We start from the raw sequence: 14,322 nt of genomic DNA, 5'->3' as shown, positions 1-14,322 counted from the left end.
TTTTAAAAAAAAGAAAGAAAAAGAAATGCTTGTTTTATTCAAGTTGGGCATTGCAGCAGGCCAAATTTCCAACTACACTTCTGCGTATGTGCTGTCTAGTACAATGAACTAAAATCAGGGTTTACAGATAGGGATCCTAGGTTTAAATCTTGGCTCTCGTGCTAGACAGGCCATAGAAAAGTCTTTTAACTTCCTTAAGCCCAAGTTTGTTCATCTGTAAATTAGGGATCAGTAATAATACCTACATTATAGGGTTATTGTGAACTTTAAATATGATAAAATTTGTTCTAAAAAGGTCTTTATTATATATAAATTGCTGTACAAATTTATTTAGCATCTAGTAAGCACCCAGCAATGGTGTACTAATAATACAGAGATGAATAAAATATGGACTTTGTCCTCAAGAAAACTATATGTGATTTTGAGACATACTCAAATCAAAATATTTTTGATAATTAAGTACAAAACAAGGTGTGGTAAATGGTAACAAACTGTTATGAAGACCCAAAGGGGGGGAGATTAAGAGAAGTAGACATGTGAATGAGTCAAAAAAGATAAATAAAATGCAACCTAAGAACTGGGCCTTAAAAATGACTAGAAATGTGTCTAGCAGATCAGTTGACATAAAGGTGATCATCATGAACTGAAGTTAGGAGATGAAGAAAAGCACTTGGGGAATAGTGAGATGGCCCTGGTGATTAGAATGTGGGCCACATGGTAACAAAAAATGGAAGACAAGTTCTCATATTGAGGTTGTGCCCAACTGTAAAAGATCTTACTGATGTGAAAAGAGTCAGGACTGTGTATGTTAGCCATGTTGGACCATCAAATCTTTTCATGCAGGAGAGAAGAAAATTATGCTTTGGTTTTAGTAAGATTAATGTTTTAGAGACAGTATAAAGCCACATTGTAAAGCCTAAATTGGGTTATGAGTAAGGATTTGGGAGATGTCACTAATCTGGAAGAGAGAGAGTGAGACACTGAATGGAGCAAGAGATTGGGGAAAGGTTATGAAGAGAAGGAATACCTTTGAGAGCTATTTCAGAGGAAAAGAACAAGTACTTCATAACTTATTGAATATGGAAAATGAGAGAAATCAAAGATGATTCAGAAGCTTCTACCAGGGGAACTATGTGGATAGAGGTGCCATTAACCAAGACACAATGCCCAGCAAGAGGGGTGTATTTTGAGAAAAGAACAAGAATGAGTTCAATCTGAGGTAAGATGAGTTTGACAAGCCAGCAAGATATCCAGATGGAGATGTCCAGAAGGCTGGGCACAGATGCAAAGCGAGCAATTTACTTTGCCTTTCTTTCCTCCACTGCAAAATAGATGAGATATTGCTTGCCAACGACTGTACAGAGGATTAATGAGGCAGTATTCACATTCATTCCACACCAAAGATCAATGAGAGCTTGGCAAAGTATTAAGTTGGAGTCCATTATGTTAACTTGGAAACAAAGCAGCTTTGATATGGAAGTAATTGAGAGAGGAGAATGAAAACCGGCAAGACCACATTGTAGAATAAAATTGTACTTTAGGCAGCCAGGGCAGGCACAGCCTTGATGTGGGTGAGCACGAACCTGTTTCCAGCTGAAAGCAATGAGAGTGAAGCTGGCTTCCTATTGTCTTCACTTCCTTTTTTAATTACTTTCCAAAGTTGCCAGGACTCAGCCCAAATGTGAATTTAGGATTTGGTCAAAAAGAACCCTTGCGACACTTTCCCTGAATCTCATTTCTCTATGTCTCACTTTGTCAATAACATTGATTCGTAAAGCAAGCAACTGTTAGCTGCCTCTGTCCTAAATCAAGAGTAACTTTGTGTTAGCTCATATGCCAGTGATTAACTGGCAACACTGAAGTCACCAGGTAACGCATGCTTGAGACCACTGCCAAGCCAGATGGTCATATCTCAGGTGTTCCTTCCAGAAATGTGGACTCAGGCATAGAATTACTCCTACTTATAAAATGGGAACCTTCCATAACAGTTGAAAACCCTTTAATTAACAATTTTATTTCCTCTTTCTACACTTCAGAGAAGGCAAAGGAACAAAACATAGAATGAGAGATATATAATACAATAGAAAGAACATGTTCTTTAAGGGTTCTGTCAAATCTGATTTCAAATTTGAAACTTGCTGTATACCCTGGGCTCTTTCTGGTCTTTCTGGTGTCCTTATTTGCAAAGTGGTGTTTCATGAGGATTTAACTACTGCCACTCACTATTTGTGTAACCTAGTGTAAATTACTGAGACTTTCTGATTCAGTTTTCTCATCTATCAAATAAGGATCATATTACCTGTCACAATTTATGTAAGAGTTGGAGGAGATCAAATTGGTCTTTAGCCTCGGGTCTGATACATAGTTGCCAAAGAAATATTTGTTATACTGTTGCTGGTGGTGCTGCTGATGTGATAATATGAAGTATATGGCTCACTGAAGATCCTCAATAAATGTAAATATATATATAAAGTATGACTACGGATATGACTACGAGTAGTTCATAAGTTGTTTGGATTTTTTTTAATACTAAGATAAAATAAAAACTTGGAATTTTTAAAAATACATGATGATAGAGCCACTTCATTCTTTGTGATGGCCTCCTAGCTGCTCATAGCCAAGGTCTTCAAAGCAGGTCCAGGGATGTTAGACTCTCTTGACCTCATTTTGGGATTGCCTCTTGCCTTCATTACCTGAGATTACATGTTAATAACACTAGAACTAACCCTCCTTTGTCTTCCAAACTTAAGTCTACTACTAATCAAAAACAAGTTCACAGCTAAATTATGGTCACAAATTATAGCCTTGTATTCTTCCTTTTACCTCCTGCTTCTTAAGACTTCTGTTTCTGCGTCATGTGATCCTCCAACATCCCCACTCACTGCCCACCGCCAGGCACCTAGGGCTATTCATTTTGTGTGTCAGAACAGATCTAGTACCCTATGTATCCTCAGAAAACAGGAATTTATTGTGTCAGGTCCCCAGGAGTGTCTATTAAACTCCATGGAAAAAAAAATAATTTTTGATGTAGCTTTATAATATAGGTTTTGCCTAATCTTTTATTACATTTCACTAGAATTTGGAGGAGGTAGTCCATATTTCTCTTCCACTGCACCCCTCCCTACGACCATTCTAAGGACAGAATTTCAAGCAGGATGGCATCTAGAAAAGACAGGAAAAAATATTTGTTGGAATAAGCCCATCTTATCACTTCCTTAAACCACACCATGGGCACCACAATTTATTCCATCTCTTCATAGGACCTGTGCTGATTATAGGAAGGAAAAAATATCCATAATAATAGCAAGGACTATAATTCCAGCTATACAACTTAGTTTCAAGCACCCTAATGCCAGTTGTGATGTATGAATAGTGAGAAACTTGAAGTGAAACAGTGTAAAATTTATATCAGACTCAAAATCAGTCTCATATTTGAGATGTGTTCTTTGTTATATATGTTGTGAAAACTTACATACAGGATGTTAATTGCTTTAACTTATCTGTTGCTTTGGTGGATGGAGGAATGAAATAAACATTTAGAAATGTTTATTTTGATTCCCATCATTGACATCAATATTTCAAGGTTAAGGTGCTACCTTTTTGAGACCTGGCCATCTAGCCCCCTTCTCAGTATCAGCTCGCGATGTCCCTGAGGGCCAGTGAGCCAGGGGCGGCCCCAAGAGTAGGAGGCAGAGGCAAAGGGGGAGCAGGTGTGTAGGTCCAAGTGTCCCGGCGTGCACTTGCAGAGAGAATCGGAAGGCAGAGGAGACAGCAAGGATAGGCCCAGGAGCAATGGTGTCCAAAGAGGAACAGGCAATAAAAAAAATCTCAACATGGAAAAAGCCAACCAGGAAAATAGAAGGAAAAAAAAAAAGGATGAAAAGGGGCAAGCTGCAAATAAAGGGGAGCCCTTGGGAATAAAGGAAGCTGGTGAATACTATGTACCTAGAGGAAATCGTAGGCAGTTCCCTGTTAGGCATCCTATCCTGCAGTATAGATGGGATGTGATTCAGAGGCTTGGAGAGCCACAGGGTGAGAGAAGAGAATATGGAAAGGATTGGGGAGCAGATGAGACAACTTATGCGAAAGCTGAGGGTAAAGCAATTGAGTCATAGTCTGCCAGCAGTTAGCACTGACCTCTGTCACCATGACCATCATAACGAGTTTTGCCTCAAGCCTTGAATGCTGATGTTTTCCCTGACGTTAATAGGGCAACACACCTGCTTCCTAAACTGACACGTTTGTGATTTACCTTTATTGAAAACCTTTTGGTGTTGTTTCCTATGGATCTCCTATTACCAGCTTCTAATTGAATGTTGTGTTTTGACCCACTGTGTAAGTTTCTGTCAGCAGGGGAGTTTTACCTATTGCATGGAAAGTTGCTCATTACATATTATGAAGTAAATAAAGCAATTTAAGAAAGAAAAAAAAAAAAAGATGCTGCCCTTTTATTATAATATTGCTATTAAAGTTAAAGCACTTTCAAATGCAATTGTGTAGTTGGCCAACTAACTGCTATAGGGACTTGACCTTTCACCTGTTATGCTGAGAATTGATATTATCACACATCATTTTACCCTAAAGAATATCAATGTTAGAAATGATTTGTGAAAATATAAATTTAATTGGTTTCATTAAATTGCTGTCAAATTCTAGATATTATAGAAACAAAATAAAGGATTATTATCAAAGGTTTAAGTTTCTGGAAAGAGTGAGAAGTTTGCAAATATTAGAGTATTGTAATGTTTCTCAAAAAAATTGTAATATAAAATTTTTTCATATCTTAGTCCCCAAAATGGATTTTTAAGGTAGGTTAAGCAAAAGTCATATGCAATGAAATCATTATAATAAGAATTATAACAAAAAAATTGAAAATAAATGAAAGCCATGTGTCATTTACATTAAGAACATAATCTTAAAGTGAGAAATAAGTTTTTAACTGATTAGAAAGGATAGTGATGAGATTCATGGCAGCCAAAGAAAAAAAGAAATTATCTGCTCAGGAGAAACAATTTTACCTAGCATTAAACTCTAAGAGGAATTTATATAAAAAACATTTAACTGGCTATTAAGCAATAAATTCAGTAACTATTTTCCAAAATATACAGAAACTATATTCATATAGTTGAGTTTTATACAAATTTGTTAGAAAAAATTGCTAAGGAAACAATAAATCATATTCCATTAAAAGTGTCTACCTGGCTCTAAAACAATGCATTCCACAGGTGCTACGTTTTGGAAGGCTAATTGGTAACAAGAAAAAAAAAAGGTCTCAAAGAAGAGGTCACCACTCAATATTTTAAACAAAAAAAATTAATGGATTGTTTAGTAAGCAAGTTAGCATTGATCAAAGCAAGTTGCTGATCTTATACAGCAGGGGTCCCCAAACCCTGAGCCACAGACCATAAGAACCCAGCCTCACAGCAGGAAGTAAGCGGACCTGGCAAGTGAGGGAAGCTTCATCTGTATTTGCAGTTGCTCCCCAGTACTAGCATCACCACTTCAGTTCTACCTCAAATCACCAGGCATTAGATTCTCATAGGAGCACTTTTTGGCATCTCTGGTGCCAAAAAGATTGGGGACCACTGTACAAGGTATAGGGAAGCATAGAGTTCAGGGCAAGTGGACTTTTGGAAATGAGAGTGATTTAGAATTAGTTCATCTTTAAGTCATTTTCCATTTGCCCTGAGAATACTCCCTGGTAGTGTTTATAGCTGCAGCATTTGTCCCAAGATAACTCACGGATTACAGTCCTAACCTTACTACCAAAGTTTGCCATGAAATATCTCACTTTTATTATTATTTTTGCATCGTTCTAGTATATCGATAGTCTTTGGAAACAAATGACATCATTCCATTTATAGCATTATGCTTTTAGCAGAGGCATTTTCATTTACAAAATGTAATAATTTTTGATCACTGAAAATGTAAAATCCTAGAAAACATAGCATTCCTACATGTAATGTTAACATCCTTCTCAAACAGTTGTTAGCCGAAGATTCATTTGATGAATCCAATTTATTTATACATTTCTGTTACATTAGGATTAGAAACAAGTTCTATTTAGAACTAACTCCAAGAACAGATTTTATATTTTATTTTCACATTGAAACCAGTCAGATTTGCTTCAGCCTCACAGAGCACGTTTGTGTAAAATTAAATTAATGCTGGCAGCCAGCTGTGCTTTTTTTTTCTATACAGGAAATGGGTTAATAGTTATGGAGTTATCTCTAAAAGTGGAAGTGTCTCAGCTATGGATGTGTTTCTAAAAGTCAGTCATAGTGAGGCTACTGCCGATTGGCTGCCTTCAGCCATGCGGCGATGTCAATTGGGTGGTTTTCAGAAGTGTCATTATAGAAGCAAGTTATCAGGGATTGATTGAGACGGATTATATCTAAAGAACTTTCCTGAGTTTAAAGTATAGGAAGTTTTTATTCCCAGAGCAGAGAATCTAGATATAGATAGTTACCTCTCCCCCAATTACCTCAGCTAGGATCTTTAACATGCTCATTAGTAATCAGTTGGGTTTTCATTCTCACTGAGTCCCTAAATAACACATGTTCTATGTTTTGATTAGAGAAAACCAACATTGCTTTGGAGACCAGATGTGTAGGTAATAAAGTTAGCATATTCTTATGAAAAGTGAAGAATCTACATTAATTGCTTTCCTGTATATCAGCAATGTACACTAGGAATTTGAAATTAAAAATACAACATCATTTACATCAGCACGTGCACACACACACATACACATATAAACACAAAATCCTTAGGCATAAATCTAAAAAAAATGAACAAGGTCTACATCAGAAAAACTACAAAACTGATGAAAGAAATTAAAGAAAGTCTACATAAATGGAGAAATCGTCTACGTTCATGGGTAGAATGCCACAATATTGTTAGAATTTCACATCTTCCCAACTTGTTCTATAGATTCAATGCAATCCCAATCAAAATCCCAGCAGTCATTTTGTGGATGTTGACAAACTGATTGTGAAGTTTATGTGAAAGACAAAAGACCAAGAATAGTCAACACAATATTAAAAGAGAACAATGTCATTCAACTGATCTTTGACCAAAAAAAAACAAAAACAAAAACAAAAAACAAAGATAATTCAGTGGGGAAAAATAGTATTTTAAACGAACAGTGTGGAAACAACTGGACGTCTACATGCCAAAAAACAAAGAATCTAGAAACAGATCTTACATCTTTCACAAAAGCACCTCAAAATGGATCATGGAACTAAATGTAAAATGCAAAACTATAAAACTCCTAGAAGATAACACAGGAGAAAATCTAGGTGACCTGGAGTTTGGCAATGAGTTTTTAGATACACAACAAAAACACAATCTATGAAAAAAATAAGATGGACTTTATTAAAATTAACAACTTCTACTCTGTGAAAGACATTGTTAAAAGAATTAAAAGACAAGTAACAGACTGGGAGAAAATATCTGCAAAACACATATCTAGTAAAGGACTTTTATCCAAAATATAAAAAGAACTCTTAAAATCCAACATTAAGGAAACAAACAACCCAATTTAAAAAATGAACAAGAGATATGAACAGACACCTCACCAAAAATATGTATATTGAGGGCAAATAACATATGAAAAGATGTCTGACATCATAAGTCATTTGGGAAATGTAAATTAAAACCACGGTGAGATGCTATTACACAACTATTAGAAAGGCTAAAATCTATGACACTGACAACATCAAATGCTGGTGAGGTTGTGAAGCAAAAGGAAGTCTCATTTATTGCTGGTGAATATAAAATGGTACAGCCACTTTGGAAGAAGGTGGCAGTTTCTTACAAAACTATACATACTCTTACTAGACAATAATCATACTCTTTGATATTTACCCAAATGAGCTAGAAATGTATATCTACACAAAAACCTGCAGACAGATGTTTATAACAGCTTTGTTTAGAACTTGGAAGCAAGCAAGGTGTTCTTCAGTAAGTAGATGGATAAATAAACTGGGTACATTAATAAAATGGAATAGTATTTAGCAATAAAAAGAAATGAGGTATCAAATCACAAAAAGACATTAAGAAGGAAACAAATACATATTGGTAAGTAAAAGATGACAATCTGTAAAGGCTACATCCTGTATGATGCCAACTACATGACATTCTGTAAAAAGCAAACCTACAGTGACAGGAAAAATATCAGTGGTGGTCAGAGGTTTGGGGGAAGGGCAGGAGGGATGAATAGGTGGGGTGCAGGAGATTTTTAGAGCAGCGAAACTATGTTGTATGATAATGTAATACTGGATATATGACATTATGCATTTGTTAAAATCCAGCACATTTTACAATGGAGTGAAGTTCTAAAGACAGGTTCAAGTCCTTTAGTGCCTCGAGGTGAAACTAATTGCCATGGCTTTGGCAGTATGTCCATCACATGCAGTAGAAATGGAGACTACAGATCGAAGCCCGTCAGTTGCTAGGGTTCCCTCCCCACCAATTTCACTAGACATTTGTAAACATTCCAGACCACACTCTGGTACAGAAAAAGACCATTGTACGCTAATATTTTGTCTTCATTGGTTTTGGAATTAAGTGGAACTGAGCCTACAAGTAAAAGACTTCCAATATATCCTCCCAGGCTAAGCAGAGGTAGCCATTTTTGAAGTTCTAACGTATTGAAACCCTTGCTAGAGAGTATATGACTGTGAGACATGGGCAGTAGGTAAGCCCATGAGCACTGGGAGAGGAGGCTCAACAGAGGCTGGAGGGCTGGAAGAGAGGAGGGTAGACACCAAGAGATTTTTCTTTAATGCCATTCCTCCCAAAATACACCTCCAGTTGTTTGCAGACATTCTGATTATTTTCCCACTGGAACCTGGGAAAATCCCCTCTCTGTGTCTGCTGGTCTTCTGAAGCCCAATTATTCCAACCTCACTTCCTAACTATCAAAGCCATCTCAGAAGGGGAAGTTCGTGGTATATGCTAAACAGGGGCAAAAAAGAGTCTGTGCATGTATATGTCTGACAAAATGTGGATCTCACACTGAATATGACCGTGTTCCAAAACAATAAATGAATAGAATAGGAAACATAACACATAGCCATTATGTTTTTACATGAGCTGTCTTCATGCCATGGGAATCATCAACACTAGCATTTTCAGATGCCAGTCAAGGATCTTCCCTCCAGAGATAACACATGTCAATCAGACTGATGAGTTTTCACAATCATATTTTACAGGGCTGAAAGCTCACTAAATTATAGACATATGTCTTAATTTAATTCTATATGAATATTCCCCAAACCAGTTCTGTGTCTTTCCATAGAGAGTAATCAATACATGTTTAATGAACTGAGTCAAATAGAATTGTTTAATTGAATTGGCTTGTACAAAATAAATGCTCTATTTATTTTTTTGTATTGATTTAAGTATGTCTTCATTCTAAAATATAATAAAGTGATTTTGTACCAGCAAAGGCTTCAGGTTATCAGAAATAACCTGTAAATAGAAATAATTAAGAGTTGATAGTAAACGACGGAAGACATATCTCTATAATCACAGGAAAAATAGACTGAGTATGAAATTTTATTCTACTGTTCTTCTGAGATCTGATATTTAAGTAAGTCTTGGCATTTTTCAATTCAGACACCCACATTTTATTATATCCTCTTTTAGTCTGCCAAATATAGCATAAACTTTGTATACTATATAACATTACTTATTTTTTACATATTATTATTTAATGAAGAAAAACTAATAAACAAAACATATAATTCAAAATAAAATATCTGCTTTCAGACTCTGTATCTTGGTTCAGAATTGACTGTTAACAATTAAACTAGTTTAATCCCAGCCTAAAATGAGACTGCTCCTTAACGAGTTTGACAGTGTGCCTGTACTGATCAGGAACAAAGTCCTTGATATTCAGTTGTTTGAATAAGTGGTTAATTATTTAGGTAATAAGTGAGAAATCAGATCAAAAGAGAGGTGATAGAATCTTTGTATCTTTTCATTTATTTGTTATAAGTATTTTTTAGCACCTACTACATGACGTAATTTCATTTCTTCATTATTAGCACGGTTGCTACCAAATTTTTAATGTTTTACAAATTGCTGCCAGATGAAGTTAGACAAACATTTATAATTGACCTAGGTTAAAATCATTTTAGTGAGTCTCTTATAATGTTAGAGAAGCATTTAAACAAAGAAATAACACTTCAGAACATTACAGACTAATTCATTAACAGTTTATGTTAATACTATTGCCTACAGCTGCTCCAGTGCAGTAATTTTTGATAATTGTGCTAGCACACAACAAAGTAAAAAAAATTACTGAAATATATCAATCCATTAAAGTTTCAGAAAGGCACAGGAAGATTTTTATATTTTATAGACTATGTAATGCAAAATTTGATTAGCTCAGCATGATTCATGTTCTATATAACTCTTCAGTGAAATACCAAAAATCTCACCTTGGGTAAATTACAATGAGCATGTTCTAATTATAAAAATTTTAAAAATTATCAAAGGCATCAAGTATGAGTTGTGCTAATAAGCTGCCATCATATACAAGGATACGTTTTATCAGCTGATGAAACTCTAGGGACAGAGTTGTTGATTTTTTTTTTTTTTAATATTTGACTTTAAGTCAAATAAATAGCAATCTTTATAAATCATGGAAAGGCACTTGGGCATAGTTTATGTGGCTCAAGGCCAGAGATGCTCATAAGATGCGTCTAGTATAGTTGTTCCGAACATAATTACACACATACACTGACACGCAGTGTTACATGTGTACTAAGCAAAGCAAAACTGGGAATTTCCAGGGTTCTCATCTTTTCTTTCCCTGAGCAATTACCCCTCTCCAATCACCTCTCATGAACTCTGTAGCTCTTTAAATTCCTAGCAGTTAGATGTGACAATATTACTGAGTTCTAGACATGGGAATAAACATCAATAAAAATATGTGACATTTCAAGACCAGGCCCCTAAAAAAAACTCTCTTCATTTTTCCTGTTATGTTTGCCTGAAATAGAGATGACCCTCCCGCCCCTGTGGAGACCTTGGAAGCTACATAATAAACATGGCAGAGCCCCATCAACCAGGTCCCTGGATGGCTACATAGAGAAAGGCCATAATGACAACCTGGACAAACACCTAGTACTCCTAGCAAGAAAGAAATCTCTTTGGTTTGAGCCATTGTACATATTAGAGGTCTATTTGTTATAGCAGTTAGCCTAACCTGACTAACACACTGTCCATCTTGTGGAGGATCTAAATTTAGTCATGTCCCCCTTGCATTTGCTATCTCAGAGCTTTCTTCCTTTGAGGGCATATTGAAAAAGCTAAAACAGCTATAGTTACTTGAGATACTTTTTCCCTAAGCTCTGCAAGTCAAGGAGCTTATGTCAGCTTTAACCTGGATTTTCCCATTGTTGAGTCCAAATGTTCCCTATAGACTCCTCCCCAGTATCTTCCCCACTTTCCCTGTCTAACCACATGCCAGTTTTTTTCACTTCCATTTCTAACGTAAGCCTGTCTTTTTTCCTGCCCTAGGACTTATAGATACACTTTATACTTCTGATACTTTGGCCATAATTTTTATTATTACTAGCAATGCTTTACTGATATAGCCCTCCTTATCCGGCATGCTGAAATGTATCTCATTTGCCTCATATAATCTGAACTACTGGTAATGTAATGTGATATACTTTTCACCACTTTTCAACTGGTCTGAAGGAAAAGAAGAGATTTTCTTCTACCCTAGAGGATGTCCCTGGGTTATAAAGTAAGGGTGAGTAAAGAAACAAAGCACAGCGTGTAGCTCACTACACTGAGAAGAGGGATGAGGAGTGGTAGAGGTTGGATATGGAATCCAGCAGGTTCAGTAGCATGACCAGTTATTAGCATCCCCTAGTTAGTGACACTTCCACTGTTTTTCTGCTTTGTATATTCTTAAAGATTATAAATTAACTCAACTAAGTTTAATCAAATAAAAATGCACAGAATATCTATTCTATGCTGAAAATTATATTAACGGTCGAAGAGGATACCAAGAAGTAGAAAGCAGAAAACTTTCCCACCAAAGGCTTAGGGCCTAATTAACATAACACATAAACATTGATGTTACAGGACAGTGTATGATTAAGTGCCGAAATATATGATGCAGACAATATAGGCCATGAGTGGGTCAAAAATGGAAGAGATCAGTGTCAAGTGTGTCTGTCTGTTAAGAGACATTTCAGGAAGCCATAGCAAAGGGACAAATATTTAAGCAGATCTGATTTATCTCTTTCTGTGCCGTAAATGGGGATTTGTTTTGTTTTGTTTTGTTTTGTTTGCCCCTACTTTGAACAACAGCACACGTAATTATAAGAGGTGCCAGGAACTAGAAAGCCTCCATTCTATTGGCAGATACAGTGTACCTAGAAAGGGAAATGTCAGAGATTGAGAGGATGTGAGCTCTAGCTGGCTCTTTTCTTCATTACGGGTTCTCCCTTGAGCAAAAACTATAAAAGACCACATCACTTACTTATCTGAAACATAATGAAATAACATGTTTTTAAAAGGTCAGAAACCAGAATGCGACATAATCGTATTAATTTCATATTTTAAAAAATCAGTAACTTTACAGTCTTTGCAGAAAATCACAATTAAATGCAAGATTAAATGACATTACTGAGCCCCTGAAAAATGTTATGAAAAATGGCATTCTAGCAAAATCCTACCCCCACTCAGAGGTCTAAGGTAAGATTTCTTGTCTCATAGGTCTCCTATTCTCAAAATAATTTCCTTTTGGGTTATAAAGTCTGATTTAGCACAGTTTCTTAGATCAATAACAAAGAGTCAAATGTAAAAATTGGGGTGGAATTATAGGAATTACAATCTTTAGCTTACAAGCTACCCATCCATTTTGGCTCTACTCTACCAAAGTGTCTGGCTTTGACTTAGAACATATTTCACTTGGCTGGCTGAGTTCTTTCCAATGGAGCTCTTTCCAATGGAGCTTGAGTTCCCCTGCAGGACTTCTCAAAAGGCATAAGTGACATTTTGGAATGCCACCAACACGCTCGGTTTGTAAAATGGTAGTGGTCAAACACAAAGCTTAGAGGTTGACCTTTTCAATGGTTTAGCAAAAAAAAAAAAGAAAAAAGAAAAGAAAAAGAATTATCAGAAAAATCAAGGACTATGATTATTTTTGAATGTTTCAGATTTTAAGTCAATTCATCATATTTTGGTTATTATTGGTGATATATGTTAATACACTGAAGATGATTTAGTTCTTCATTTAAAATTCAATTATACAAAACTACGCCCCCTCTCTACTAATATCCTGAAATGTCTCACTCCTTTGTTGCCTCTTACCAGCATGCAAATCTTGACAAACTTCTAATTCTAATTTGAGAGTCAACTCAAAGCATCATCTTCTTTGAGAAGCCTTTTCTAGTCCCTTAGGCAAAATGAGACATTGTAACTTTTGTAGTCACCTAATACTTAGCATATTCCTTCATTTTATCAGTTATAATATTGCATTATATTTGTGTACTTTTCCACTAGACTTCCCTGAAGGGAAAGATTGTTTATGTACCTTTGCTTTCTAGTACCTAGTAAATGGTTAGTATAAAGCAAAAATTTAAGATAGTTTTTAAAGGAATGTATAAATGAATGGAACTAAATTCTCAACATTTCACTTCCCATTAGATATGATCAACATATCTAACATGTGCACAGCAGTTTGGAGGAAAAATAGATTCACAAATCCTACATTCATTAATTCAATCACTTAGTAAATATATTTTAATATCCAATATTTAATACCCAATAATGCCAAGAACTATTATAGGAGATAAAGGTATAGAAAAAGTCTTTGTTTTTGTTCTTTATATTTACTTTTAAATTGTTGCATATGTTTAACTATTTGCAAAGTATGTCACTGTCAGGTGGTCATGCTACAGTACCTCGGCAGTAGGGCAGCTGCAAGGCTGGCTTGCTATACTTCTACAAATTCAGTCAGTAAGGAAATAAGGAGTCCATCAATAATAGCAACATCCTGCCACTGGTCTCAAGCCCAAGTTTCCACATGGTGAAGTGACCAGAGCCAGGTATTGTGACACATATAGCGAGTGTGTATTACAGGAGACGAAGCCTGGGATTAGGAGACTGATCTATCAGGGCTACTGGAAGATCTGCTTATGGTCTCCTCTGGAGAGCGGCATTCCAAATATTTGCTTATATTACCCTGGAATATAAGCAAATCTCTCTGGAGGACAGAGGAAGGAGTCTCTATCTTTAATGTTGACAATGTAAATAAATTTGCTCCAGAAAGAGCCCTGGGCTCCATCA

The 14,322-nt window shown here is 35.9% G+C and overlaps 1 long non-coding RNA gene and 1 pseudogene across 2 annotated transcripts in view; one reads left to right on the top strand and one right to left on the bottom strand.

Moving 5' to 3' along the window:
• LOC120608227 (uncharacterized) overlaps window positions 1–14,322 on the bottom strand; it is a 302,358-nt gene that overhangs the window by 104,100 nt on the left and 183,936 nt on the right. The window lies entirely within an intron of this gene.
• LOC120608226 (protein BEX1-like) lies at window positions 3,793–4,182 on the top strand (annotated as a pseudogene).

Source organism: Pteropus medius, unplaced genomic scaffold (genome assembly GCF_902729225.1).
Source record: "Pteropus medius unplaced genomic scaffold, Ma_sr-lr_union100, whole genome shotgun sequence".
Lineage (NCBI taxonomy): Eukaryota > Metazoa > Chordata > Mammalia > Chiroptera > Pteropodidae > Pteropus > Pteropus medius.
The sequence above is the reverse complement of the archived record's forward strand: the minus strand, read 5'-3'. Positions and strand labels throughout refer to the sequence as shown.